The sequence below is a fragment of the Erithacus rubecula genome, assembly GCF_903797595.1.
Source record: "Erithacus rubecula genome assembly, chromosome: 4".
NCBI lineage: Eukaryota > Metazoa > Chordata > Aves > Passeriformes > Muscicapidae > Erithacus > Erithacus rubecula.
In genome coordinates this window covers 42,736,234-42,763,402 of record NC_136686.1, presented here as the reverse complement: position 1 = coordinate 42,763,402, position 27,169 = coordinate 42,736,234, and positions in this window count along the sequence as shown.

The following is a 27,169-nucleotide window of genomic DNA, read 5'->3' as shown; positions in this document are numbered from 1 at the left end:
AGGCCACAATGAAGATTATTAATTTAATAGAACATATGTGTAGCTAATACTTGTTACGATATGTAATTTGCAGATTGAAAAAGGCTCCCAAATGTAATAAGGCAGAAAGTGCTTTAAATGTTAATTTTTGCCTCTACTACTAGATAAGCTATCAGTGCTCTGTTTCACTGAGCTCAGAATTAAGGATAGAGGAAGAAAGGAAGAAGTATTTATCTTGAACTTAGAAGGCATAAAAAACAATGTAGAGGGGATCAATAGGAAGGTAGTGCCTATAGGAAGAGGATATTCCCATCTCTCTTTAATTGGGTGGAGCACTGGGTGGTGGTTAGCTGCTGGTAGGAAAGAGAGAAGATGGATTATTCTTTGAACCTAAGGTCCCTGGTTTTTAATAACATTTAACATAATTTTACTAAAATAGAAGGATTTGTTTTAGACAAACTTTTCCCAGGTCTTTAATAAAGTATCTGACCCAAAGTTCTACTTAACTAATGCTATACTTTTATCATTCTGCCTGCTTGGCGAAGTTGCAGTACATGTAGTGGTATGAAGATATCAGATTATGGGTGAACTGTCTCCTCAGAAGCAGAGATTTCAGAGACAGTGCAGACTTGTGTCTATGGTGTATTTGAAAGAGGTGGAATTTATGGATGGGTCATGTCAAGTTGCAAAGACCTGTGTGGTTGCACTTCTGGGTGCTGGGCTTTAGGATAAACCTTCCTCTTATATTTACTCACCAGCAACTTTTCTACAAATCTACACAGCACCACATTTTCATCTGCTTTGAAATCCCTTCACAGACCTTTTAGGCAGTGTTCCATTCTCAAGAATGTTATCTTGGTTTTAGATTATTTCTTTTCTTGCAGTCTTAACAATTGCTTCTCTTCTTATCAATTTCTGTAGTGTCTAATATAAGCCAAGAAGCCCAGTTCCATTCGAGCTGTTCTCATAACCAAAAGTGCAACATACTTAACTAACAAAAATGCATTTCTTGTAAGCTGTTGTATGCTGTGGTTGAAAGCCACTCATACTCTTTGTCACAGCTGCAATCATTGTAATTATGTTGTTAGTACATTAGTTGGCTTCCATCTGGAGTGCAGTGTTTGTTCTCAATAGATGTCGTATGCTTGAAAGGCACCACTTAACTATGAATCACCCTTTATTGATGTAATCATTCTTACTTTATGAACACAGATAATTAATATAAAGCTTCTCTGGATGCAGCATTGGCAATCTCACTTTGGCAGAATTTTTTTTTTTTTTAAGTATCTTTCAAAAACACTAATTTAGTATCTTTTTTCCTGCACTTTTCAAGTACCATTTCATTAGGATTTCTTAATTGAAACAAGGAAACATAAGAAGTACTTAATTCTTTTTACCTGTTCATATGGAAAGATTGTGTTCCCTGTACTGACCAAGAATTAATATCTTTATGACTGTTAAATGCCCAAGGAAATCCTTACCTTGAAACCCAAAATTACATTCAGTTTTTAAGATTGTTCTCCTCCTTCTTATCTCAAAATCAGAGCTGGTATAGTGGCAACTCTCTTAATGCTGGGGACTACATTTATAATTCAGCACAGCCTATAATCTGTCCTGCATTGAGAACATCTCTTTGACACTCTGGGAAAGGGAACCTGTCATTATAAAAGAGGTCTGTTGGCATTATGGTCTAGGCAGAATGTTAGTATCTGGAAACTTGTGTCCTGCATTGATTGGAAATAGCATTAATAACTTCCAAGCATGGTGTAAAAAGCCAGGGGTCTAGAGTATCCATGGCAAAAAAAGCAAGATAAATTGCTGGGTGGGCTACCATGTCAAGAAATCACTAATTAAGTAACTGAGATAAGTAATTTTTCCCAATTCATTATTGAATAGGCCAGTAAAATATTAGCACATTGGTTTTAACATCTAAGCCAAGTTAGCACTTATACACTGTAGCACATTTTTAAAACATTATAGAGAGGAAGAAGATAGAGCAGAGAGTTTAACCCTGACTGGTTCTGTTTTGAGTCTAGGACACAGGTGAACTCTTTCTTCTTGCATGTAACTTAAGCTATCTGACCTTAGAGGTGCACTGCAGCCAAACCTGCCTCCTCTGTTGGTTTGCTCTTCTCACATCCCCTTTCTTCTCCCTTACTCCCTTGCTGATTCACATCAGAATGAGAGCCACAGGTTCTCGGGGAAGAAACCTTTTACTTTTTATCTGTTTCATAAAGCACTTAGACAGTAGTAATAGAAACATATTTAACAATAAAATATCATGGGTCAATAATGGTAGGTTATGCAAAAATCAGAACATATCTCATTTTTACCTCTGAAGTTTTCCTCGTCAGGTACTTTGCTGTGAGTTTGGGCTTAGATTTTTGTTTGGGCTAAACTTTGTTACCTTAATTGTAATAAAGTAAAAGTTCAAAGCTAGCTGTCTTTTTCACTTTAGCAAGCAGTCCAATTAATTTTGCAATTGCTACAAAAGAAGCAAAAAAAAATAAAGAGTGAAAAGAGTAGGGCAGTATTCTAAAACAGTCATAATCCACACAGACAAAAATGAGAAAAGAAAGTCCCCCAAATCATATTTACCTCTTGTTTTCCTTTGTTCCAAAGAACACAATGGCAACATATCCTTCAATTTAATATCTTAAGAAACACAGAATATTCTGAGTTGGAAGGGATCCACAGGGATCATTTTGTTTGTACATTTGACATCAGTATTAACATTTTATCCCCTTCAAGTAAGGTAGTATTCATCCCTGATGACTCATATTTAATTCCAGTGCTGTGACAACAGGTGAAGTCATCACAGTATATGAGACATATTTCCTCCTACAGATTTTATGTTCCTCCCATAGACTTAAATTAATTTGCAACGTCTTCTGATTTCCCTTGGCCTCATTTCTGTCCTTCTTTCCTAGCCTGCAACCTGCCATTAAATCACCTTTTCTTTCTTTATATCCTTGCAAAAATGCATGTTTTCCTTCCTAGACTTTCAGCTAAACCTAAATAATCCTATTTACACTTCAAATTACCTCACTGTGCGTGGCTTAAAATTTTTCTTCTGTCAGAGCCTCTCAGTTTTCAATCTTTCCATTCTCCTGTTCAGAAATAACTGGTTATTCCTTCTTTTTTATCTTTTTCTCACAGTGTATCTTTTTCCAGGAAGGAAGGCAGAAAGGAAGAAAGGAAGAAAGGAAGAAAAAATGATTCATCTCTTTGTTTTCTAAGAGAATTCCAGGCTAGAAAGAGTTAAACAAACACTGAGGTCTTAATCAGGGAAAAAGAATAAATGCATTGAATGAAAATCACAGACAACATGCCAGAGTAAAAGAGCATGTTTGAAACAGGAAAGATAAAAATACAAAAATACATTTAATTAAATGAGGAAAGTTTGGCAATAAGTATTCATGCTAAGATTTGAACAATTTCACAGAGGTAGAAGGGAGGTATGAGACAGACATTGATGCCATTGCTGTTTAGAGCTTTGCTCTTTATTACATTTTGTTATTATGTAATTTGACCATCTAGCTTCTTTCCTATGTAAATATTCCTGGTTGGTTTGGAGTTTTTTTGAGCAGGCTCCTGTATTTTTTAATTTCTCTACTGGAATTCAAAGACAGATTGGGTCAAACAGTATTCCTAGTCACAATCATGGAATATCTCTAAAATACTAGTAAAGCAAAATTTCCCTAATTTCATGCAATTCTATTTGGCATCTTCAGGACACATTGAAGACGGAACACTCATTCTTCTGTGTGCTGATGTTTCTTTATAGCTGTAATTCATGTGAAGCATCTGTCCTGCCATCTGTGATTACAAAGTTGTTCAGCCTCCATGTCCGTTTTGCATATACAGATTGATTTTTGAAGATGATGAATCAAAATACAATCATTTCAAGGAATTATATCTTGAAGTGTTGCCAGCCTATGTAAAAGAAAAAAAAAATTCTGAAGGAAAATTTCATTTATTAATTAATTAACTTGCATGCAAAGAAAAAATATGAGCATATTGAATTCATCTCAAATACTTGATTGCACAAATTAACAATAGTAGTAAGGGCAAAAAAAACAACAACGTAAAATTTTATTCTGTATCCTCAAGGTATTTCTGCTCTGGAAAAAAAATAAAACAAATTTAAAAGTAGTAGTTTGAGGAAGTAAAATTAAGACTGAAGGGGCAGTTATTAAATGGAAGACATGCTCATCAAAAACCAGGTTGTCCAAAGGAAAATCTTGACACAATGTAAGAGGAAAGTAAAATTCAGAATATTTGAAGTGGGAACACATCATTTTATTATGGGAAATTGATGACAGGTTAAAATGAAAGCACTTAAAAATTTGTAATTAATAGCAAATATGAATTATTATTAATAATAAAGCACTTTAAGAATAATGTACATTAATTTAATAAAAAATATAAATTACCCTTGATCACCCATTTTTGGCTGTATGCATTTTTAACATTAGCAAGTTTTAGAGTGGAGGCTCACTTTAGCAGAAATAGCAGCAGGTTCTATCCCAACATTAAATGCAGGAAAACGAAATCTGGGGGATATAAGCACACTTTGAAAAGCTATTTCCACAAACACATGCTGAAAGTACTTTCCCAGTGATTTTAGAGCCATTTGTTGTGTTCTCTAATTGTAAGATTAACACAATTTTCAGGAGGGAATCTTTTTAACTTGTAGTTTTCTAAGAAGAAAAAGAAAAAGAGTAACCTAATGTACTATAAGTGGGTGTAATTATGCTGATATACACCATATTTTAATTTGGCAAGCCCAAGCTTTTGTCTACTCTGTTGCTTCCCTGTAGCAGTCAAAGATTTATACACAAGCAACACGGAATGTTTAATTTAGCCAAATTGCCATTTCAAAACTGTATAGTCAAATGTTTAACTAGAAGTGTTTGGGAAACAGATGGACTATTTAATTGTTGATTTTTTAAAAAGTCCTTAAAACAAATAAACAGCCTATTTGAATGCAGTTTTGCTTGAAATATTCTCAAGAGTATAACTGTTAATGTATGAATAAATGTGTTTACAACTCCACTTTTACTGCTTAGGCAATCTTAAAAGCAATTGAAGAAAAGTTTAAATATCACTGCATTTAACATGGTTCTTTTATGTCACAAGTAGTAAAAGAATAGAAATTTTAATATCTTACATATTTGTGACTGGTATACATGCTCCTTGTATGAAGCACTCTGGATTTTAGAGGAATGCAAAGCCTCCCATATTCCCTGCTGTACCAAGAAAATACAGGAAAAGAAGGAAAAGTCCTTCAGCAGCACAAAAACTATTTTTCTCACAGCTGCCAAGGGTTAGTTACTGTTGTAATGTACCTCTCAAGTTCAACCACGAGACTGAAATGGAACAATGCACCTAATTCAATCCAATGTAAATATAATTTCTCAGATGTTTTCATCTTTGTCATGGGTATAAACTAGGCTAGAAGTAGACCTGCAGTAGGCTATGATGGGCAGTATTAGATCTCCCTAGCATTTTCACAAAACATTTCCTCCAGGCACTGCAACAAACTTGTAGGAATCTTCGAATATGTTTTACACTGACCTCAACCCAACCCCTGCAATGAATTGAGGCAAAGTAGAGCAAAATGAAGATTAGATGAATGGGCAAGGAGACCACTTTATGTTTGTGAGAAGTGCCAGATTCCTCAATCAAAGAGATTAGATTTGTACAACCAACTTTTTCTACAAGACAGTTCAGAATGGCTCACAGTGTTTTGACAGGAGAAGAGCAGTGTCTGCTCTGGAGGATGCAGCCCAGCAATCTTAGATATTCACAGTGTGAGATTGGGCAAGATTGCCATTGAGTTGTAGGTTATCTCCTATTCTCAGTTCAGCTGCCTCTTTCATAGGCAGCTGCTCAATTCTTAGCTCAGAGGAAGAGCTTTTGGGCTTCTGGGCCGCTTTCTGTTTCTTTTCTTTTCTTTTTTTTTTTTTTTTCAAAACACTCATCAAAATATTGAATTTTTATTTGAGCTATATTTAAAATTCTTATATAAAGAAAATTGACTCATTTTACCACAGAAGCCATTCTCAGAGATGTAAAAATGTTCAAATGAAATAAATTTTATAATCTGTTTCTTTCTATGTTCATTCATGAAGTTTCTCCAGTCAACTTTTAGAACATTATTATTCAGTCAATGACTAGTTTTATTTGTTGCTAAAGCATAACTACGAACTATTCTAAATGGACTGATACAACAGAGCAGGATACTTCAAAAAAACCGAAACTGCAGTCAGTCTTTGAATCAGTCTTGGACATTATTCCTCTTGTTATGAGTATTCAAAGTATGTTAAGCAGCTTTAAGATCACAAAGATCCACAAACAGCCTTCTCCTGCTTATGGCTGTGTTTATATTCTCTGGGTTGTGCAGAAGTGAACTCAAGCACACCACTTCTTTTTCTCATGTGTTTTCATGACAGCATTTCAGCAGAGCTGTCTCTCCCATGGAAACTATGAATCAGGTGTGTCCTAAAGTGAATGCCTTATTCAGGTCAGCTTTTCACCCAACACAACACCTCTCCTGCACAAGCAGAACTCCTGCTGCTGGGAAACCAGGCAAGGGATATGGAGCATAGCCAACCTGTGAGAGTTGCAGACAAAGGCAAAGGAGAGAGTCAGCTGAGCATTCTTTGGCATAAATGCTTCCCTTGGCACCAAACTCTACTCTCCTGGCTGGGAGAGCATGCACTTCATGAAAATCACAGCTTTGACAAGGTCAGCTCTGTCTTTTTCCTTGTTATCTCACTCTTGTCCACAGAGCAAAAGTTCCAGGGAATGAGAATGGAACATTACTAGAGATCCCAGAGAGGTCAACACGTCCCTTCCCTTCATATCTCCTCACAAAGTTGTAGGGAGGACTGATGTCCCTTCTCAATCTCTTTTACTCCAAATAAGACAATCCCAAGGTCCTCAATTACTCTTCCAAGGATATGTCATCTTCCTTCTGCCTTCTTCATATTTTCTTCCTGAGTATTCTGATATAAAATGATGGAAAATCAAGCTGATCTCCAAAAGCCTTTACCCTGGCTAACCAGGTGACATCCTCCAATGGCCATAATTTCTTTTCCTTGAAGATGATAGGTATAGGATCATATTCACCTAATTTAAAATCTGCAAGGCAAATAGTTACCTTTACCTTAAGGGGCTCCTACAATTAACACTATGAAACAGCACTATCTACAATATGATTTGTACAATCTGTTTTGCACATCAATATTAAGAGAATAGACATGTTTTACAGTGTTTAGTTCTCGCTCTCTGAGAGTTTAAAGTCTGCTCAACTAATATGACCTATCTGTCAAAGACAGCAACATGTTCCAACATTACCCTTGTGACTGTATCAAAGAGATGCTCCATTGACTCCACCTAAGAAGCATCACCAGCTGGACTGCACCTACTTGCCAGAGTTCAAATTAAAATGAGTAGGAAAGGCCAAGTAACCACAGCTCCATCTTTGTTCTTTTCTCAACCCGTTCCTATTTCTTTGCCACTGTAAGTGACAGTGTCTGACTGCTTTTAGGTGAGCCCCATTCCACTGGCACTTGTAATAGTCAGCCTGTTATATATATCAGTTGTGCTTTTTAACCTTTTATAAATTAATATTTTTTTTTTTAAGTCTCTGTTTGGTTTTCTGTTTCTCTTTGTTTGCAGTAGTTGTGTTTGGCAGACTATTGTAAAGTGTCTTAATTTTCTTTAAATATAATTATAATTGTTGAGATTTGGGTAAGAGCCATCTCAGCAGCAAAAATGAGGATGAGTGTAGAACAGAGACAAGTCAAGTTTCTTCAAATAGGATAAAATAAACTGTGGGGGGAGGAAAAAATAAAAAGGTGATAAATCTACCCACAGGTGAGTACAGTTGGGGAAAAAATTACCTCATTAGCCTCCTTACTTGTTTTTCTCACCCTCCATGGAAGCTCCAGTTAACACCAAGACAGCTTTGTTCACCTCCATCCAACATCAGCTCCAAGAAGTGGCTCAAAGACAGCATCAGCAGCTCTGCTGCTGGCTGCTGTTAGGGCCCAGTGAACCCCTCAGAGGATGCTGCCTGCTTCCCTTTCCTTGGGGCTGCATCAACTCTCCTGCTTCCACTGCCTGTTCAATTCTCATAGAAATTATGCCCCACAGAGCAATCACTGACAGAGGCTTTCACACAGGAGCTGGGGCTCTCTGGGACTCAGAGGAAAGTTCACATCATTTTTCTGGGTCTCAATCTGCAGGATAACATACAGTATGCTAAACATATCCTACCTCCAAAGCTATACCTCATCCCATTTGAACCTTCAGGCCAGAGTTTCTTCTCAGAAACCTGCCTTCCCTGACAGTCAGGAGCTGTGGATGAGCTACATGCCAATGGGTGGGAGCTCCATGAGTTGCCAAGGTCCTGTGCCAGGTCTGAAGACCTCTTCAGTTCCAAAATGGAGAGTTTAGCTAGATGATCAGGAGGCTGGAATGCATGAGGGAGAGGAGGAGGGAGAAGCATTGTGAGTCTGTATCTGTGACTGCAAGTTTAACAAGCTGTTGTACACTGCTCTCAGGTGACGTGTTAGTCAGCCACATGCAGCCCTTCTTAGCCCAGTACCTCATTAGCAACAGAACAGTTTAACACTACATTTTCTGAGTCCACACCTTTGCTCATGCACACACTTACTCAGCTGAAAATTCAGAATTCCTGCTATGAAAAGAGGAAAATGCTGCAATTTATGTAACAAGCCAAAATCTGTTAAAGGTGTAGCAACAATTTAGTCAAGAAAACAAAAACAATTGCAAATTAAACAGTGTAGCCACAGCATAACCAAGATAAGCAAAGACTGCATATGAGCAGGAAGGCAATTTAGCATTTTAAGCATAACTTCCCACAATTTAAAAGAGGTACACATAAACAGTTAATCCCAGATATTCTTCATGAACCCTTCTGTGCCAAAAAAGTACATTAAATATATCAAATAAATAATAAAAAAAAAAGTAACTTTCTAGCTGGCTTGAATTTACATTATTTCCTATACCCTACATTAACCAAATAGAGCTCTGAGCTGCACACAGGTTTTGAGAGGTCCTCAGTCTTTACAAGCTCCCTCTCAGCCATGCTGCCTCTTGGAAAAGGCTTTTTGCTTTCCACAAGGCAGCAGTGGGGCAGCAATGGAGAATTATGCAATATCTCTGGGTTGATACAAACTGTGATATGACATAGATAATGTGAGGCAGAGGACAAGTACATTTCTGTGAGGGATATATGAGTAGACATGTATAAGCCTGTGGGTATGAATGCAGATCTTCCTCTTTCTTTCCAGTCCCTGCTCCTTCATCCCACTAAATCTGATATTTATGTAGGAAAACATTAAAGACTCTAAAAGTACTCCAACAGTTTTGGATAGATTTTGCTGAGAACACAAACTTTGCAATTCTAGCCCATGGCAAACTTAAATAGGCATGGTGGCAAAAAAAGAGAAATACTCTTTAAAACCAATTTTAAATTAAATGGGTGCCTTAATTTAGTTGATTAGATTGGCAGAAAAGACTTCCCATTAAAAATCATTGATTTCCTATTTTGAAAATCTGTAAAGTTAAGGTATTACCTAGGAAGCTAACGTGAAACATTCATGCACAAAACAGCAGCAACCCACCACAAGTTCATGAGCTTGTGTAATAGCCCAGAACACAAGTGCATTACCCCTGCTGTAAACTGAAGCAGAAAGGCTGATTTGCTCTTGGAAATGGCTGTCAATTCCCAGAAGCGTTCTGAGTAAGGAAAAAGCTGCTAAGAGCAGAACAAGAGGAGTCTCTCATGGTGCATAATTTCTTAGCATCCTGAAGAACAACAGTGAAACATTACATACAGAGAGATGTTCAAATATAAAATTGATTTAGCTATCATTGTCCAAAGTTGTGACTGTTAGCTTATAATGTCTCTGCCATATTGCCCTCTTTTTGGCAGATCTCTTACTTCCTATCTTGCTTTTTTTTTGTTTTACATTATTTGCTAGGTTTGTGATTCAGTCATTTTAACTCAATTTTCAGTTTCTTTCCTTGAAGGCAAAGGGAGGAGGTTTGCTTTTTGTTCTTCTGTTTTCTGCCTTTTTGCTATGGTCCTGAGCTGCTGTATTTGCCTCTCTCTTCCTTTTATTTAGTGATATTAGCTTCAGTTTCTGCCTTGCTTCTTCTACTGCAAAGTTTCTGATGCAGCAAAATCTATTTATACTTTTCTGAAAAGAGGTTTTACTTTCTTACTGCAGAAATGTTTCTGAACTGTCTGCAATGACTAGTAGATATTCTTCCCACCTCTTAGGTGCCACTTTTCAGGACACTTTTTTCTCAGGCAACAATCACTCAGTCTGGGTCTTGGCTCCTTTTTTTCCAGCTTTATCTCAAAAATTATCAGATGTTATCTAAATATAAGAAAAAAAATATTCTGTTTTTGTTTCAGATTGTTTACTTGTTCATTTTGTTCAGCTAAGGTCTCTTCTTTGTGTAACTGGTTAAAAGTCTTCTTAAGTTTTTAATTCTCAATGAGTGCAATAGCCTCTGCTTAGAAAGAAAAGCTAAAACATACCCAACTTACCAAAGGAACCTTAACAAATTTCTCCCTAAACAGACCTAGAGAATACTGGCAGAAAGAGGAGGAAAGAAATTGCACACACTTTTTAGGAGACAATCAAATGCCACTGTTTCATTATATAAATGTTTGAATTTTCAGACTTCCATTTTTTATTGAATTCCAATAAATAAAACAACCTGAACCTATTGCAAATACTGATGTAATACTATCCTAGATATTCTTCTGTGAGAAGCAGTGAAGTAAAACATTTAAAATACCCAGGTGCACAAATTATTAAGCTCTATAATAAGATCACTGAAAAAACAGAATAAGATATCAAACATGAAAGGAGACCAAGGGATTAAAATTACTCAAAGCCTGGATACATTAGAAAAGTAACCATTGTCTGGTTACACAGATGACAAAAGATAACTTTCAGAAAATAAAAAAGAAAAAAGCTGGGTTATAGATTTCCCCCTTCAGTGTACACATTAGATGGAAGAAACTACTCCTGCACAAAGTGAGTCTTTATTTGTCCACAGGGATTTATTCCTCCTTCCTTTGATACATACAGTGCTGACCTCCAAAGCCAAGGGCTAAGGGACCTCCAGAACTCAGCCTCTCTTTCAACAAACGTTCTTCCAGGATTAAAAGGAAAACATTTGCAGGAAAGTCTCAGCATGCCCCAGGAAATGGGAAAAAATTACTTTTCAGACCACATGGCAAACGAAAAATGTCAAGAGTCCCTCACAAGTGCTAACAGGCTAGGAAAATGAAGTGTGAAGGAACAATACACAAAGTGCCACAAAGGAGGACACATTTGATCCCCAAATGACTGGAACACTAACATTCAAGCAGACTGTTGTGCTGACATTTTGTAAGAGACTTTGATGAGGTGACAGTTTGCCTGACTGAAATGCCAGAGTTAAGCAATGTGAGTGTTCTGCTGTGCAACTGAGCAATTTGTGCCCACCTAGATCAGTCTTCAGCGTGTGAACTAGAGGTTGCCACATGGTGTGGGGTGGAGGCAAGACATGATTCTCACTTTACCAGGCACTATTTATCCTTAAGCTATACAGTCTTGCATTTTTCATTGAATTTTCATCATATGTGGGGCTGATATAAAATTATTGATCCATGAATGCACATATGACTGCAAAATTTTAAAATGGCTTTTTTTTTTGATCAGTCAAATAATGTCTACTGCTCAAGAAATACCTAAAAGTGGCTGATCTGCCTGGACAATTTAGATCCCATTCAATGAAAAAATGTCTACACAGTAGATCCTTATTTTCTTGGAATAAGTGAGATACCCCTATTTACACTGAATCACAATTTCCACTGTGCAGTCAGCTGGGCAGCTTGTGAATTTGAATGAAATGTAAAAAGAATAAATGTAGAATATATAAAAAAAAAACAAACCCAAAACGAAAAAACACAACAATTGCCACTATGATCAAATAACTTCTCCTGTAGGATGAAAGCTATTGCTATCAAAACATTTCAAATACCACTTGTTGCCTGCCTGCAAATGCAGGTTTAAGGCTTCTCAGAAAGTACTGTGTTTTTAAGAGAAACAAAAAGAAATTTATGTAATGGGTTTGTGTCAATGAAAGGCATTGATTTTAATTGCAATTCAAAGTGTTTAATTATTTCAGATGAATGCTTGTCACAAGCAGAGATACAAAGTTCAAACAGACATTGTTTTAAAAATCAATTTATAGCCAAAAATTTTAATTACTTACAGCATGTACTTTGGTGGGTTTTAGTTTAGAGGGTTTGGTTTGTGGTTTTTGTTTTGCTTTGGTTTGGTTTGGTTTTGGTTTTTTTAATTGTTATTAATTTTTAAGCATAATCCTTTTATGCACCCTGAAACTGGAAACTTGCACCCTCAAATCACAGAGTAGTTCCACGTTTTCTTCTAAACAGTGTTTTGACCATTTCTGCAATTACATTTTTTTCTTACAGCCTAATTTTATCTTTGTACTATGAGCAATTACTTCTGCCCTTCACTCATATAAAGAGATTTCAAGGCACCAAAGATGGGATTTTCAAAGCTGTTTAGTGATGGATAAATCCCCAAGAAAAGGCAATACGATTTTTGGAATTTATATTCATGGGAACAAAATTAGGAAGATATTGCTGCCTTAGGAATATTCTAACAGTCTGATGGTTTCTCTTGTTTACACCAATACTGCTTTCTTGTCTAAGTTTTGTTTTATGCAATTGTGTCTAGTTAAGAAAGGCAAGATTTACTTTTAAGAGGGGAGACTGTACATTTCAATAACTGAAACTACTTGGTACTGGAACATCTATCCTTAACCAGAGGCTAAAAATTAATCCTCTTTATAACCATTTCCAATTGCTCTTTAACTGATGCTAATATTCTCAATGTCAGAAAATGTGTTTGTACAGTGTGCCTGCCAAAAAAGAACAGAAATAATATTACTCAGTGGTTATCACCAGGGGTTGTGTGGTCAATTTTGTACTGCTGGACATTTTAAAAAACAATGTGTAGACAAAAGCACAAAACACCAACTTTTTCAAGCTTTGTTTCATATTTAAACTTCATCTTGGCAAGGAGCATTTTGCTGTTCATTAAAAGCATGTCCATTTGTATTTCATTTTGAAATCTGCAATCTCACCTACTATCCATCCTTGAAAGCAAATTATCACCCCCAGATACCAAGTTATTGCAGCAGATCATCTTCTAAAGAGCAATGCTGGAGAGTCTTATACAGCAATTGATATTTTGTATATTTGTATGTGGTGCTGGGCTATAAGGAACTGTTAGAGGGTCCACAACCATTTAATTTGTACTGTGGGAAGTTTTTGCTGCCATACACCTTCTCCACTGCATTAAAAATGTTTACACAGAGGTCATATAAAACCTTATGAAGACACTGAGAAAGTGAGAATCAAGGTTATGTTCATTTCCATGACAGGAATGTGTGCCAGTATTTTTGCCTGGACTATTTGCCTTCAGTGGCATTGATAAAGATTCTCTTCTTATGAGCATCCAATATCACTCAGATATCTCACAGGCTTACAGAATCCCTAAAATCACTTCGTTAACAGCATGATATTTGGGTGAATTAACAAGGCAGCTCTCTCAGTCTCATTCCTCTTTAGCTGAATGCTGCTGCTCTGTAAGGTCTCTGAGATTGCAGATACAATAATTATCAGCACAGAGTTTTGATTCATTGAACTCAAAGGATGGAATTTAACATTGACTTAGACTTAAATGCAGAGAAAAGTCAATTCCTTCACTGATGTCACTACTGTTTGCAGAGGACACTGGAGAGTAATCAGCCCACATATAAACACTCAGTACTGTCAACAGGAATATCACACACTTCTGAAGATCTTTGTTGCATAACAGATTTTGACAGGATAAACCTTGGGGCATTGTTTTTCTTTGTTTGGAAAGTCTTCCTTTTCTCTATCAGTAATCATCTACCTTCTATGTAAAGGCCTTCTACCTTGAAATATAATCAGATAGATAAAATTCAATAATTATTATTATTATATACAATATATATATTATATAATATATATATTATTATTATTATTATATAATTATTGTCTTAACAAGTAGTGAAATCTGTAATTGAGAATTAAAACTGAATTCTATGCAGGAATCAATACATGCATACACATAGGTTCAGTTTCTGAAAGAGGCTCATGATTTACCAAGAACCCAGAATAAAAGAAGATAGATAAACCAATAAACTAGGTTGGTTATTTTGGCATTACACATTGCAGTGTTGCAAAATAATTCCATTTTTGCCAGAGCCTAGTTCAAGGGGCTGAATTAAACTTTACAGAAAATTTAATTTTTCAGTGCAAAAAGATAAACTGCCCATGCCTGGACATAAATCAGTCCTGTATTTCTGTGCTTCAGACAACCAAAGACACAGTGACCAGGTACCAGAATAGCAGAGTCTGTTCCATTTCTGCAGAGGCTCCTTCTAAGAAGTTAATGAGATTGATTAACTTCCAGCATAGGAGTTCAGAGTTCTCAAAACCCAGATCACTTGTCTATGAGCAGCTTCAATTTGCTCTTTTAATGCATTGGGAGGAGGGAGGGGAATGAATTATGACATATTAAGTTTGGCACAAGTTATTATTTTTTGCTAAAAATAATGAGATTTGCCACTGCACTGGAGATGCAGGTAGGAAGAGAGGTCATTCCAAGATTCCAAAATGTTTCCATGGGATTGTGAGACTGCTTTTGCTCAAAATAGCTATCCATGGAGCAGAGAGACTATGAAAGAAAGTAAGGAAGGCTATAATAGCTGGAAGATGAGAGGAAAGTAATTATCCAATTTCTATTTATGAATTGGCTATATTTTTAGAGAACTGAAGAATATTTCAGTCTTTGTTTTGAGCATAATGTAACTAGAAGCCTATGAAATAGAACATTGCTTGTCAGTAGTCTAAACACAGATTAGAATTGGTTTTTTTTATATATCTCCAATGCTGAATTTTAAAAATCTAGAGGAGAGGAAGCAAAAAAATTAAAACAATTGGTACTTTTCTTTATAGCTGTAGTCTAAAGGATATGAAGGAATGAATATCAGAGATAGTATAAATGAATATAAACCAATAGTCATATCAAGAAAGAAAACATGGATAAATGTAAAAGACAATAAAAAGGAGTTGGCAAAGGGAAAATCACAATATGAATTTAAAGAATGAACTGAAATAGGTGTAAGAATGCATTGAAACATAGCTACTTCATTTTCCCCTGGAGTACAACAAAAATCTCATTCATGTAGACAGTCTTCAGAAAAAGAAAATCACTTATCATGGTTTTAGCTGATCTATTTACAGAGACAGATAGATAGATAGATAGATAGATAGATAGATAGATAGATAGATAGATAGATAGATAGATAGATAGATAGATAGACCATCAAGATAATCAAGTCCAAAATTATATTTGGGACAATTAGCAAGGCAGCCTTTCATTTGGTCAAAAACCACAGTTCTAAGTGCCACATTGAGTCTCTTTTGGAACACTTCCAGGCATAATGACTCTACCACCTCTCTGGGAGCCTGTTCCAATGTGTAACCACACATTCAGTGAAGAAATTTTTCCTGATCTCCAACCTGAACTTCCCGTGGTGCAGCTTGAGGCCATTTTCTCTTGTCCTGCTGCAGGTTGCCTGGGAGCAAAGGCAGATCCCTACATAGCTACAACCTCCCTTCAGGCTATTTAAAGAGAGGTAAGTTCTCTCCTGAGCCTTCTCTTCTCCAGACTAAAGAATCCCAGCTCCCTCAGCTGCTCCTCATGTATGTAGATCTGTTTGTTTACTGAGCATCCTGCTTTATGTTCACTCAGTTACAAGCTCAAGGCATTTTGAAGACTTTATTGTTATATCATATGGCTAAATACACTTAAACTAAAAAGGAATACACCTCCCTCTGTGCTGCAGGGAGTACCAGATACATTATGACAACAATTTTGATTTAAGTATTTAGACAAAATGTCAAAAGCATGCCATGCTATATACTCAAGGAGAGAAAAATAACTGCTCAGTGCTTAAATATATGACTCCTTGTATTTATGGGAGTTGAGAGACACAGGTTAGATCTCTCTTCTTCAAAGGAAACCTGAATCTGACATATCCGATAAATTCACTGTCCCATCTTGCTTATTACCTTCTCTTGGGCAGCAGCCAGTACTTAATATTCAGAATAATAGAAAGGAAAAATCTTCCTGCTCTGCACAAGCAATTTACTTATATTATAAGCTATAAAGTTTAATAACATTGCACTACTTTCTTAGCTTGTGCAGTTCAATGACGATCCTTTTCTTCCTCTGTTTAAATAGTTAAAATTATCAAAATATATGATCCAGTAACTTTCAAAATCTTACTTCACGACTTTTTATAAAGAGTCATGTGCACCCAATCTGAGATCACATGTAAAATAGTCACTCTGGTGAAAAACTGAGTATCACAATCACATAGATAGAATTGTGAGTACAACAAAAGCTTTGAATGGGATCTAGTCTTAGTCATGTGTCTCCTCTACCTACCTTCCTTCCCTCCTTCCTTCTGAGCCTGCCAGATTCTCTGGGTAGATAAGCTCTTTAGATACTGTTCTCTTTAGTCCTAAACCTTGTTGGACTTAGCCTAACTGTGTACAATCATCTACAGAAATGCTTATTCTGGGAGTGCTAATACCTGAATTTCAAATATGATCCAAGCCTAGGTGGGGTCACTGAACTGCTTGGCCTGGACAAGTACCATCACCATTCATTTTATTAATTTTTTTTTTTTAAAAAAAAACAAGAAGAGATCAGAAGTAGTGAAAGGACTGGAGAGCATGATTAAAGTCTTTTTTGAGAAACTGAGCTCCTGATTAAGTTACCTATGCATTTTATGCTTAAAGCTGGTTTGAATTTAAAACTATTTAAAATCCTCCTTAGGGTAGAAAATAAAACCTTTGAGTACCATCCTTACTGAAATCAGTCCATAAATCATCTCAGCCTGTAACTCCATTTCTCCTTCTAATCACATCATTCAGCCTGGAGCTCTATTAGTCACCACAAATTATTTTTCCCTTGGTCTTCTCCAAACACAATTCTCTTTGTTGATTACTTTAACTCTCCTCCTGTGACAGTGGGGGGACATCACCCTCCACTTCATGTCTTTGATTCCCTTTTTGCTTTAAATTTCCCCCTTGATTCTTCCAGTTATCTTTCAATATTTCTTTTGATATTTTTAAATGTGGATCACCTTTGATATTATTTCCTCCATTCCTACTTCTATATTAGGAAATATTTCTGATTAAAGTTCTGAGATCAGATGAGTTCATTTTTTCCTCCTTTAATTTTGCAGCCTAAATTTTTCAGATCTGTTCCACAACATTGTCCTTCCACTTGTCTTTCAGGTCAATAGTCTTTGACTCAAGTTTCAGTGACAATTCAAGCATTCAGACTTTACATATTCTTTTATCTCTAGGATCTCTCTATTCTACACAGAAATCCACCTTGTCATACAACCCATATTCTCCTAAGAGGATGTGGAGCAATATTGTTCAAAAGATGATTAATAGATTCATCTCTCCCTTTGAATCCTGCTATTACTTGTCTTCTTTATGTCAAACACAAGCTGATAGTCTTAACTGTCAAAGTCCTTCTAGCTTTATTCTCAATCTACAAACCCTGGCTTGAAATAACAGGATTGTCGGCCCTCCATCTGACAGTTTGATTACATTTTGAGACAGGCACTGCTGGGATTTTACATGTTTCTCTTCACATGTGGAAAACCATGCATGGAGAAGTTTCATTCTTTTTTTCAATCAACAGTTTGTTTCATCCCACACTGATCTATCCACATCAACTGAATTTTCTATTTCATTTCAATTGTAAGCTATTTGAAACAAGATTTATCAGTGTAACCTTGTAAACTTCACCCACATAGAACTTTGAATGAGCTTCTGGGCACTATTAATAACAGAAACAAGTACTCAGGAAGTTTTTGCTCCAATTAATACCAAATAAAGTATGATAAGGGATTTTTGAAGTATGTTTCAAGGAAGGAAATGTGATATGACCACACCATCCCACTAGGAGCACACAGGTCAATGCTTCCTGTAGACCAAAGTGCAGAATTGGGACTCATTGTTTCAGCAGGGAGAGTGCAGCATGTGCCTCCACCTCCTTTGCTAAATATGGAAAGCAATAAGCTATTACCCACTTTTGCTACCAGTGCAATGCTACTCCTTGCAGCAATCTGTGCAGCTGGGGCAAGTCACAACTTTTGCTATGCCTGTTCTGCCTCTTGCATCCCAGAATTCTCCCATCCTTTTGGTATATCTCTGCTCTAACTTGCTCTGCTGCAAGTTAGTCCAAAGCTGTTAGTGATTCCCACTAATCACTAATTTCTTACAGTGAACAGAATGCACACATTATTTTTAATGATTGTACAGATTTAGAATATTAATTAGTTTTGATATATGCACACAAGTAAGTCATAAAATTATCCCCAGAAAAATGCAACTCCCTAGCTGTCTCAATCCATCCAATATGTCAAAAAGCAATTACTCCCCACAGCCTTCCAAAAGCACTTTATCTTTCTTTGAAGATGGCATCAGAAAAGATCCAGCAGCTTTAATGGTCTAGAAGTGAGCTGCTGGCACCCCTGAGTCACAATCTCCATAGGACACAATTCACAGGCATTCGCAATGGGAATTCAGTGCGGGTCAAGTGATTGCATATTAAAACGTCTCTGTAGACCTGTGTGGTCACTCAAACATAAATCAGAACTGTGATTGCTGAGCTTTATTACAGTGTGTCAGGATGACTATAGGAAGCAAGTTTCTAGTCTGCTACCTTTTTGAAAGTGCTGGCAGCCTTTCCCTCCCTGTTGCCATCCAGCAGTGCTTACTGAGCTGTACCACAATCAAAGTGGTGCTTTATGTGTTGAGTACACTGAGAGTTAATTCAACTATATGGCTTTCTTTAGAGAAGAATGCACTCAAATATATCTGTGTAATGAAGATTTTTATATTATACAGTGCTACAGAGCTAACCCCTTTATAACTATGAACTATCAAAAATAAATCTCTCACCTCTTATTTAATTCAAGCTGGGAGAAAGAATGAAGATGAGATAGGGAAGAACAGGAGCTGTAGAAATGAAATCAGTTTGGTACTGCTGAAAAACCATTAAAGGGAGCAATATGGAATAAATTAATTGTGCTATAGCTGATATCATGGCAGGTTTTGGCACTTACCTGGAGCCTGCAGAGACCACTCCAGGACTATGGTAGCAGTATATTATATCCAAGGCCTTTGTACTTAATTTTGTTGTCATTTTAAGCAGTCAAGAGCAGGAATGCATGTTTCAGGAAATTAAATATGAAATAATCTAGTGCCAAAGTCTGGACTATAAACTATCACTCCTACTTTAGCTGCTCAGAACGCTCAAAAAGGAGGGCTCAAAATTCTCTGTTGCAGGTGTACTTGAAGTATTCTTTGATGTGAAAGCATATGATTTTATTTTAACCTATGTAATAAGTTATTTGTCTGCTAGATAAAGAGATACAGAAAATATTCAAAACACTTAGGGATTCCAGCTAACATTAGATTTACTTACCATCTTTGATCCCAGACAGAGACAATGCAACAGAGAATGCAGGCACTACATAAAAGCCATTGATTCTCTCATGAAGAATCCTGATCTGAAAGATTTAGCTTTTGGAATATTTTCATTTTAATTCATTTGCAGAGACAGAAGACTGATCATGTTTCTCTATGTCAGTGATTATGGTATGAACACAGGAAAATACTTTATCTCATTCACAATAAACAATTCAAGAAACTGAACATAATACTTATTATGTATTTTAATATTGTATTGTAATAAATATTGTAAGGGTCCTACAGCAACATCCTAAATCCTCAATATATTTCTGTATATCCTTAACTTAAGCAAATAGATTTCGCATTTGTAGGTGGAATGAGTCTTGCTCTGACATAAAAAGTAAAAAAAAACCTTTCACAAATAAAAAGCATTTAAAAAAAAATAAATTGTTTAATCCCATTCTTTATGCTGTCACTGGACTCTTTGAAAACTGGAATGAGAAAGAAAATCAAAAGAGTCACAGAAATTACTTTTTCTTAAAATCCTTTCTTAACAGTATTTTAGTAGATTGAGCTGGAATTTGATTGTGTCTGAGATTCTTGAAGGAGTACAGAGCCATTACAATCTCTACCAGGCAGTGGATTTGAAGGTAAAAGCTACTTTTAGTGATAATAAGTAAAAATAAACAATTGTGATTATTCCCTGGTGTCCCCCAGAAAGGAAAACTGCAAGGATCAGAGTTTATTCTTAACAGCTTTATTGGCTTGCAGAATGCTCCTTTCTTAAGAAGAAAGAAATGAGCAAACACATGTGGAGACATGAGTCATATTCTCCAAAAAAACCACAGTTTACAATCTGGATTTATGGGAGATGTTATGACAGAGAATTACAAGCCTGCATGTTACAAGTCAAATTCTACCCTCCAAAGTTGTAATACCCAGACCATGCCAGTGCTTTGCTAGCTTACTACATCCATTCAGCAAGAGAAAATTTCACCAAATAGCTTCTACCAAAGGTGCAGGCTTGGATGGCTCATTTTCTTCATCAGCCCTTAGAATAAAACAACAGGACAGACTGGTCTAAATATTCAAAAATACAGTATATATGTCTATAATTGCACTCCTAAATGTTCTGCCATGTAGATCAGCTGTTCCCTCTGCACTGGAATGGTTCTTAGGAAGTCCATAATGCAGAGCAGAGCACTCCTCTTTGGAAAACTTCCTCTGGAAGCATCTGTGGATTTTAACCAGAGACAAGCTGAAGAAAGCATCAGAAATTGACAAAGATGCACCAAGTGCTTTGCTGCCAAAATCCAATCACTGTGACGTCACATCACTTTCTGCCTTCAAAGCTGCATTCTGATCCATTTTCAGCTCTGAACACACATTTGCTAATTAATGTGTGAAGGGTAAAAGTGAGAGAATTCAGTTTAATAGGTTTAATAGGTAAAGCAGAAGTTATACACACAGGCAAAAGAAAAAGAAGAGATTCATTCAGCATTTGCCATGGGCAGGCAGATATTCAGCCATCCCTAGGAAAGCGGGGCTCCATCACGCATTACAGTGTGATTACCTCTATCCCATCAAAACCAGCACTGTAACAAGGGGCTTTTTTCTGCATTAAAAAGAAAGTTATGAACAAATCAGGTGGAAGGAACATCTCTCCTACCTCTTTCCCTCCCTGCACTGTGCAGCAAGAGGGAAGAGAGCAGCTTGGTGGGACAAGAACCATGGGAGTCTCCTGGTGAGGGGCAGGTGAGAAATGAAGACATAAAGAAATCTTTCAACAGGCCAAGAGTATGTCTCATAAGAAGTCTTCTGAGATTGGTGTCTCATAATTACCAAAACACAAAATCATCTGGAAAGTAAAGATGCATATTTTATTTCTATTTAAAAATAAAAGAACAATGGAAATCTTCCCTTAATCTAATTCGATTAGAGAAGAAAATCTCTAGAAGTTACTTCTTGAGGCTAATGCCCTAAATCAAAGGTAAGAGGAACAAAAGCATTAAGCATCAAGGTGTGTTGAGCAAATGTGTCTAAGCACTCTGCAGGCTCTGAAATGAGCTATTCAAGTGGATTATGTGCTAGTAAATAAATACTGAATTCCATGTAGTATTGCTTTGCCTTTACCTGCCAAAATCCATAGCACCACTAGATCTTTCCAAGAGTACATATTCCCTTCATTATCCCATCTGATCCTACTGCAATACCATGACCCTGCTGTATCTTTTACAAATTGAGAGTCACTACAGAGCATTTTCACAGAAAAGAAAATACTGTACAAACATCTGAAAATATATCAGCTTAACTATAAGTGTAGTACAGTAGCACAGACTTATTAAACCCATCAGGAAATGTAAAGAAAATCCAGCCATGATTTTCAGTTCTGTTTCCAGATATGAAAGAGACCTGAGATACTGAGACATTATTCAGTCAGTATCCAGAGACCCATGAGACCTAATTAGCTCAATACCCAGTACCTGTTGCCTATAAAAGAAAAGGCAGTGTATAATCCATGTGTGGGCAGAGCAGACTTCTTGCTTACAGTCTTTACAGTTGCTAATACCTTTAGGAAAGCCTGATTTTATTGGAGCCATAGAACTGATTGTTGGAATACTATTTTAGATGGGATTGTTTTATAAGCAGTGTTATAAAAGTCAAAATAAATATGAAGGACATCTTCCAGAAGGAAAAACATGAAGAATTACATGCAATTCTTGGATAGTCTGACTATTAACAGGTCCCTATTTCTATTACGGTTTTTAATAGTTAGCCACGAAAATCAAAGAGAATGCAGTGCTGTATCTCAGTGGTTTCTCTGCTTGGTAAGTAATTGTAGTTTGGCTTTCCAGACAGCATCTGGGGACATTGTGCTGCTGTAACACCCTTGGGGAGTGGGAATTGGCAGGCAGTTTACTGGCAACCCAGAATCTAACAGATCATTGACTTTATCCCTTTTTATCCAAAATCAGTTATAAATTGGTAACACATAAGTTGAAAAAAGTGCTATGTTTAGAACACAGGGTGTTCTGCATTATTCTATATTCCCTCTTCTCACAGCTTTCAGAAGGAATTAAAAGAGATAGTGGTCTGCAAATTTGCTATTTACTTCTATACCAGTCAAAAGATGTGTGAAATAACCAAATGCAGTATGTTTCCATATGTATGTTTTACTTGGTCTAAAAAGTACTAATGGAATTAGACATATATTTTTGAATCATTGTTTGCAGTTATTAAGAAAATGTTAAAACTATGTTGTTCTGAGATGATACCTGTATCTGTAATCTGGATTTAAAGTAACTATCTATAAGGCAGAACTTACAGCTTTATCCAACCACTGACCTGAGGTCAAAAATTGACTTCTCAATGATGAAAGATTATGCAATTTTTCCCCTGTGTATGTCCAGTGTTTCTGAAGGGAAAACGTATTCATTTTCTTATACAAGCAAACAAACAAACCTCAAAAAACAAAACAAAACAAAACAAAACAAAACAAAACAAAAACTATCACCAAACAGTCAGTTTTTTGATCCTTCTGATATGTGGATTGAAGCTCCTTTCTTCCTACCAATTGCATCTGATTTTTTTTCTCAAAAAGTTGAGAAGGTAAGAATTCCCTTCCTCTTTCACACTGACTTGATAATGTAGGTGAGTATTCCTTGTTTAGCCTGATTTAAGAAACTAACAATATTATTTAACAAGTAACCAAGATGTAAAACAAGTTTAAAGTTTAACAAAGTTGCCACACATTTATCTTCATTGCTATTTACCAAATCACACAGGGACATTATAAAATGTAACTAATTAAGAACAGTGAAAATATAGATTGACTATTCCATTAAAATGGTCATATAAGTGTATCTAACACCAATATGCAATTCCAATAAAAAGGTAAACAAAAATATTTCACAGGTCCCCTAGAAAATGATATTGAATAAATTCTCTATAACCTCTCTTTTATCCTGAACAAAACTTGGTTTATTCAAAAATAAAATCTCCAGATTTATTTCCACATAAATGATGTCTTTCATATGAACCTCTCTATAGTGTGGCTTCCAACAGCAGTTGAAATATTTTTTTCAGTGCCTGAACTCAAGTTCTTTTCTAACTCAGCTTTTGACTTGAATGCTTTTGCCAGTGAAAAGCTCTCTCTTGCTATCAAGCAGGTCTGTTCTCTGTGGAATAAATTAGTTCAGTGGAGCGAAGGTGAAGAACATCTGCAGTAAAAAAAGTTCCCCTTTTCTAAAGGAGGGGATTTTTTCAAAATACAAAGTCACCTCCTTCCCTCTATAGTGATCTGGTGGCTTTCTCATACCATGACCTGGAAATGGGTAGCACCAGAGATGAAGCAAATTGTTCTGAGCCAACCAAGTTCTTCCTGTATATTTCTTATCCTGAGGAGTCATCTGAAAGACATTCAGTAGTTTCCAAACTTAGCATCCTTTGAAAACAGCCATTATTTTAGCCACTGATTGCAAAGATTTCACTAAATGCCTTTTTGTACAATTCTGAACTCAATGCCACAGAGGAGCAGTTTGTTCCTCTGTATAAGAAGAAAACTGGCAGTACTTTCAATTTCATCTTGAAAACCTTAGCCCGCATGTCAGGAGTTTATGATTGTCTCTCTTTGATTTGGGAAAGTGTGATGTAACTACATGGCCTTTTCATTAAAATAATGTGCTCTTATTGAATATTTTCCTTGAAAGAAATTTTGTCGCTCTCTAATGGTTTCTGTTTACAATCAACATATCTGTTATCTAATCACAGATCAAGGTCCTTATGGCATAAGTCAAAAGAGCTATCTATATCTGTGCCAAGGTCACTGCTGTGATCTGGTTCCTTGCCAGCATTATTTTCTCTTCACTATTTTCCCTGTAGCTTGTCTGTTGCAGAAGCTGGATGCTTGAAGTTCACCTGGAACATATCTATTCAAGTCTGATGAGACCACACTAGACTGCTCTTAAGGAACAGAGTGTCTACCAGGCCTCTTGTAATGGCAGTTTTTACAGAAAGTTTGCAGCTGCCTTCACACAGATTAAGAGGAACCTGAGTAAAATTACAACCTCCCTAACCTTCAAATTCTTATCCAAAGCTATGGGGATGTAAAAAGACAAACAGTAAATGCACAGCTGTGATAGATTGCCCCTGATTGGACAACAGGTGCCCGACAAACCTGCTTTATGACTTCCTTCCTTAGCTGCATGGAGAGAAAATAGAACAAAAGACTTTTGGGTTGGGAAGAGAGGGAAAGATCACTCAGCAGTTACTGTCACAGGGAAAATAGGCTGAGGGGAAAATTATTTCATTTATTACCAATCAAATCAGAGTAAGATAATGAGAAAAAAAGAAAAATTAAAAACACCCTCCCCACTATATCCAGGCTCGACTTTATTGTCAATTTTCTCTGTCTGCCCCTCTCCAGAAACTCACAGGGATTGGGATAGGACCTGCAGTCAGGTCATCACACATTGTCTCTGCTGCTCCTTCCTCCTAAGTGGAAGTGGGTCCCTCCCACCAGAGTCCCCAGTAAAGTTCTCCAGTGTGGGCTTTCTCCAGTGTGAGATGCTTCAGTTGCTTACAATCTGCCCCAGCATGAGTCACCTCTATGGAGAGCAGTACTAGCTAACTAACTAACTAACTAACTAAACTAAACTAAACCTCAATTAAGAATCTACAACTCTGTGTGTGTCTGTTACTGAAAAATGTCTCGGTTAATTTGATTTGCTTTCATCTCTGACTGTTCCTTAAAAAGAAAATTTTTTTCCACACCATTATGATGCACTAACTGTAAGAAAACAGAATTGAGCTTCCTGGAAACTTTTGATTTCAGAGAATGTGGAACAGACTAGGAATCTATATGCAGTCTGTAAAAACCTACAGGGCAAACTTAAAAACAGATAATCATCAGTGAAAATGTAAATAACAGCTTTTATTTAATTTTGCTAGGGTTTCTATAATATGTTTGGCTTCTGCTTGTATCCTGCTGCGCTTCCACAGGCAAGTTGCTCTATCTCTCATTCCAGTTAAAATTTAATGCTAAGTCATTGTTCTGCTTCTGGGCAGCAGAATCCTAAAAGAAATGCTCTTCATGATAAATTCCAGTAATTTTTGACCCTTAGCTTTCCTCAGAGAAAATCAACATCAACAATATTGATAAGGCTTCATTACCATCTCAGGAACATAACAAGGTTAAGACAATTGCTGTGTCAGCAAGATGCTGAGCTTTTGACTCATGCCTTTACAAAATCAAGGTTGGATTATTGCAATTTATTGTTGGCATCTCTCCCAGACTGTTCACTATGTAGAGCTCGTTTCACACAAAACTCAGCAGCCAAAACATTCAAACACTAATACAAAATCACCAAACATGACAAGTAGTAACATCACCATCAGCCACGTGATGTTGAAATACTGATTGAGTATAAAGAAACAGGGAAACAAGTACTTGTTGTAAAGATTGTGCATAACCAGAAATTACTGAATCCAAGGGTTATCTGCTTGTCATTTTAGAAGGTAACTTCCTCTTTCTACCACTGTGTCTTTGACAATACTTAGTTTCTTTCACTTCCATGGAATTATTCCATTTTATTATGCTGAGCACTAAGCTTCTGTTTCATTCAATTTTAGATTTTAATAGCTGACTAATATTTTTATCTTGATAGCAATATCTTGGATGGATTGGCCATTAGAATATCCTAATCCTTATTGTGCCGTGTATTTTCAGATTTAATCTATAAAAATAATAATATAATGATATACAAAATGCACACTATTTTTTTAAAATTGACCGTCTTTTGCTGTAACACTGTCAGATTTAGAAGTATTAACTCAACAATATCTGAAATACTCTGAATCTATTTAGCAATTTCCATCTCAAGATCTCATAATTTTTTACAAATAATTATATATCCATATACACATAATGTATATTTTTGGAAAACAGAGCAGATACTATTGCCCTTTTAAAAATTCTCATTAATAATGATATTAATAACAATAATAGTAATAATAATAGTAGGAGGAAAATAATATCATAAATGTCTAAAAAGAGAGAATTTTTGAGTTTTGTGTTGCAAGTAAAAAAAAAAACTTACAGAAAGGCTCTCTTTCATGATATTTAACATAGCAAAACATAAATTGCAGTGAAGGCATTTTTGGTTCAGCACTTTTAGTTAGAGTGGCAAAAAATAAAGTTATCTACATAAAGTTCAGCTACTCTATTTTGACTATACAAGAGTTAGGAAAAATGATAAATGGTTTTTACTATTGCCAATGTATCCCTTTTTTTGTTGATAAAAATACCATGCTGAGTTCCTAGGGATCACAGAAACAGAAAAATTTATGTTGGAAAGGAGCTCTAGAGGTCCTTATAGGGAAAACCTACATTAGGTTTCTCAGAGCTTTGCCTAGTTTTGTTATGATTATCTCTGATTATGAAGAATCACAACCACTGGGCATCCTCCTCCTCCACTGTTTGAACACACTCGTGGTACAAAAAGTTCTTCCTTATTTCTA